The following is a 5,191-nucleotide window of genomic DNA, read 5'->3' as shown; positions in this document are numbered from 1 at the left end:
TCATATCTGTTTGTGGGACCAGAGTCGGATATCGATCGATCTGCGCTGGAGATCAGTCGGTTTATGGAGTCGGTCGGTTTATCCCAACAACTATACTTCATTATGTTAGTTCTAAATAATTACAGTGGAGACATATTTGAATAAATACCATGTAGCTAAATATTTGCACAAATTGCAATTATTGCAATCATCGTAATGTTCAACCTTAATTACAAGAGATTTTCTATAACAGGATTATGGCATTATATACTTAGGGGTGTTTAGTATAACAAGATCATTCCTATTATTTTATGGGTGAAAGTGATGATACCACTGCATCTGATTGATAATACTATTAGCTAGTATACTATATCAATATACTATTAGTATATTACATCAAATTATAGATAGTATATATATATTATATTATAATATATTATTAATTATATTATTATATTATATAGTGATAATTTTAATTATATTTAAAATATATTATTTACTTTATATTATTATTATAATTATGCTTTATATTTTGGCAGAGCACTCCGTTTCTTCAAAAGATAGGTTGGTAAAAAAAAATAAAAATAAAATAAAATAAAAAAGAAGAAAAAAAAAAAGATGGAGGAGGAGGAAGAAGGAAAAAAAAAGGGGGCGCCAGGTTACTGATAGGACATACAGGATGTGCCAATTTGTTTCACGGGCCAAGCCTCACGGTGGAAACAAAGTACCCACAATATTATGTTTTCAGCATCAATCGTTGAGGACTGCCACATCTCGCACGGATTAGTTCAATAAAGTGGTGTGAACAAGACCATTCTATCGTTATTTTTAAAAAAATGTTGGAAAAAAAAAAAAAGCACGCATTCGATTTGCAATCACAATAAAAATTAAATAAATTAGAATAAAATTTAAAATTATCATATCCCACATGTATTGGGCTCGTAATCAAAATTGTAATCGAACACTGAATAAAATTTAAATACTAGTAAAAGGTAGAGATTGAATTTTTGAGAACTAGAGCATTTGCATCCTCTGGACATTGGTACGAAAATGGTATTTTCTCCAACCGAATAGTTGATATAGAAATAATTCTTATTTTCATTCCAAAATTTGGTCCCTCAACCAAATATGCCGATCCGTGTTGGGTTTTAGCAGGTACAGGTAGGTGTCTCATCCATTTGGTTAACTTACATATTAAGTTTGGATGGGATTTCAGTTGAGACCGATTGATGGGTATTTGATCAGGTCTACATACGAGAAATTATATGTGATAGATATAAAGATGAAATGCATAAAAAGGATGGGCACCAATCTTTCTCAGATTGGTTGATCTCCTACCTATCCCTTGTAGATATGAGGTAGGTGTCTCATTTATTTCATCTCAGTGGATCTCTACTTGTATGCTAGCTAACCATGTATAGGTTTTCAACCGAAGACGATTGATATTGTTAGAATTTTATATAAAGTGCATGCATGTGTATTTAAATTTTTTTTTAAATAATATGATAAAATTAAGATTAAAATATCTTTTAATCTAATATATGCTTGCATAAAACATAGAATGCATAGATTTACTCCATATGTTGAAATTGAACACATGCTGAATTTTATGCTGAAATTAAATATGTGATCGAATCACATATCTGTTTCACTTTTTCTTTTTTCGAATCTGAATATGGAAGAAGGTAGATTCTTTCTTAGCTACGCAAATGTCTGATCTCTATGAGTATCCACTCGAGATCAGTTTGGAACAGCCCTCTATGGTGTTGATCTTTTTTCTCCAATAACGATCACTCTACGAATCTGAATAAAGCATGGATCGCGATCAACTCTTTGATTATTTTCTTAATCTTTTCTTCTCTTCTTTTTTTGCTCTTTTTTTTTGATTATGCAGCAACCAAGGTTTGAAAACAGTACCTAAGAAATATCGCCCAACAGTTTTGGGCGTTGAATGATGGAGCACCCCCAACAATGCTTGGGCGTTAGAACTAGAAGGGGAGAAGAGAGAGAGGCATTGGCAGCTTGTGGAAGGCTTGGAGCTTGCTGAAAATCTAATGCTAAGATCCTTAGAGAAGAACCCTTTAAATAGAAAAAAATTTGAATTCTATTCAAAATCAAACAGCCCCTTAATGTGAGTCCTACTCACATTAGGAATCCTTGTTGCGTCCTTTCTTTGACCATGTCTAGGAGAACCATGGTTGACGCCCTCTAGGCCTCTCTCTCACACTCCACATAGGGCTTGCAAGATGCTCCTTGTTGGTCCTACACGCCATCTCCATGTGGGCACATCCCAACTTGATCAAATCAAGTGGCGCCCTATGCAATTCAATCAAGAAATTGATTAATGGCTTGAACCCTTAATCCATATGATCCAAAACCTTAGGCACCCAATAATTGGAGTCTAATAAATTTAATTCATTTAGATTATTAGTAGGTAATTAACTTGAATTAATCTTATCAAATAAGTAATTCAAATATAAAGAGAAAATTGGATTCAATCATATGCTAGCAAGATTATCCTAAATTCAATAGAATTTTTCTAAATCCAATTGAGACTTCATAAGTTCACTTACTTATTTCAGGTCTAATCTCTTTGTTGTGTGACCCCATAAGTTCAATTATATCTGATAATGAGATATACCATGATCTCTATCATAGTATTATTGAAACTCTTTTCAATGGATTGAAATGATTCCACTCTAACTCAACAAGAATCATCTATCCTGAACAATTCTATTGAGCTCTCACAATCCATCAATGACATCTAGCAGTATGTAGTGGCAACCCAGCAGATCGAAAAAGAATCTCAAGGTATAGTTCTTATGTGATTCAATCTCTCTATTGTAAATTCCGACTAGATAGTAGGTCATGGATAAATCGTCAAACCTTATCATCAGTCATATGATAGATTCGATTAGCTCAAGTCTAATTGTGATTCTCATAAATACTCTTTTCATCAATCACACTGCTGTGGCCACAGATTTATGGATTTAGCCTCTCAAATCTCATAGGACTGCTCCTTTCTATCAAGATCAATAGATTCTATTTAGATGTGCATCCTACTCCTATAGTGGACCAACTATCATCAATATCCACTACAAGGACTCAATGAGGTCATGTTTATATGTCAGTCAAACTCCAACAGTCACACTGTAAGCAACCGTGCCATCGTAGGTCAAAAGATTATTCAAACAACTACAGTATCGAGACGATCACTGATGATTGAGCAGAAATTCAAGTAATCTCTTATATGGTCACACTCAGTACTAGTTATTTTCTAACAACTACCCACACTCATCGTTCAGTATTTCTATACTGTAGACCTGAGACTCATCTATCCCGAAAAAAACGATCTGTGTACCAGTATATCCGGATCGATCACCATCCTCATAATGCTACTATGACCGGGAGTATTTAGAAATTTTATATATGCCTCTAATTTTAATTCTTTGAAAATATATATTGAAGTATTAATTTATGAATAATTTAAAGACACATCAAATTTGAATGAAAATAAAACTTATCCTTTTATTGATCAAATCAATATTTTAAATATAAAATTATATTTTAAAATTATTATAATATATCAGGCATATTAGTTTTTAGGCATACATCCAACAGATATACAATTGAACACGTTTGGATAAAAGTTTGAATAGCTAGATACTATATATAAAATTAAAATTCTGTGAGGTGGGCTACGATTTTCTTTTTTTTGTTTTGCTGGCATCTTTAATAGCTAGTCATATCCATAAAATAACAAAATAATCCTTACAAAATTCAGGTGAGCTTAGATTGGATTTTGTCACGATCCAGAACAACAAGCAACTCACGTTAATCTGCTGGAGAAGGATTGCTTCAAGAACAGGAGAAATTATATCCTACATCATGTGCACCACACGACTGTGCACTTAAGCAATCATCTCATCTGGTTCCTTTGGTTCCTCTGGACCTGATTCATCATGTCCTTGTCCCAGTGATTGGCCCACAGGAACAAGATGAGGTGCTTGGTGTGTTATACGGCTATATTGGTGTATTTAGTGTAGCATATAATTTCTCCCAGAGCAATGCTACACTGACATAAAAAAGATAAACAATCATGATGAACAACGGTTGATTCCTAAATTATTTATTCATGTGAGGCCTACCACCTCTGCACTTGGCCCTTGACCCTAAACAGGTCTCATTGCTATTTTGTTTGCATTAATGCTAGCATTTTCCTTGCATCAACATCCAAGCTACAAAAGGTTCTATGTTAGGGCAACTCAGGTTTAGATTGGCTTGAGATCAAGCGTCATGGTTGAGTAATAGATAGCGTGTGTTTGATTTTGGATCTTTATCTAGCCCAGACAGATGGAAGAAAAAATAAGTGGAAATCATTTTGAGTATGTTTGGCTCACAACCAAGGTCAAAATTAGAATCAAAATTGAAATGGATTGAAATAAAAATCGAAATGACCATATTTTGCAACATATTTCATTCGTGATAAGAATTGAAATCAAAATCGAAATAGGATTTGAGTACCAAAGGAGAGTCAGTATTAGATTTTGAAGGATTAGAATATTCTCATTTCCTTCTAGAATCGAAATTGAAACGAAATTTTTTCCAACCAGATAGCTGGAATAGGAGTCACTCATTCCCATTCCTATTCCAGAGCCCAACTCCCCCAAACCAAACATACCCTCAAATCATTTGAGAGTCTATGGGACATTCATTTAGTGGAGCAACCTTGCACTGGCGAAATCTAAACAAGAGATGCATGAGTTGTAGTATCAATCTTCTGAAATCCTAAATTTTTTGCATGCAACTACAAGAAAAGAGGGCTTTATCATGCTTTATTTTTGGTGAATTAATGCTTGGTATTAGGATGAATCAGATAGAACATACAACGTTTCAATACTGGATTAGATCTTGAATTTATTCTTCATGCGTCTTTTGGATTAAATCCCAAACTACTTATCTAGATGTAAGATCGGAGTTTGTGCAATCCACAAACAAGTGATGTTTGGGATGGATAAATATGGCGAATTTTGCATGAAATACTGTTGGTGTATAACTTTTAAATGCTTAAATCCATCATGATGTTCATGCTAGGGTGAGAGTTGTAGTCTTGTAGAGAATTATGAGTTTAAGTCACCCAAAACAGTGGATGGTGTTTATGCAGGATTTGCTAGCTAACCAAGGCAGGGAAGTTGATGGGATTTATGTCTCA

The sequence above is a fragment of the Elaeis guineensis genome, chromosome 4 (assembly GCF_000442705.2).
Source record: "Elaeis guineensis isolate ETL-2024a chromosome 4, EG11, whole genome shotgun sequence".
Lineage (NCBI taxonomy): Eukaryota > Viridiplantae > Streptophyta > Magnoliopsida > Arecales > Arecaceae > Elaeis > Elaeis guineensis.
Note: the sequence above shows the minus strand (reverse complement) of the source record.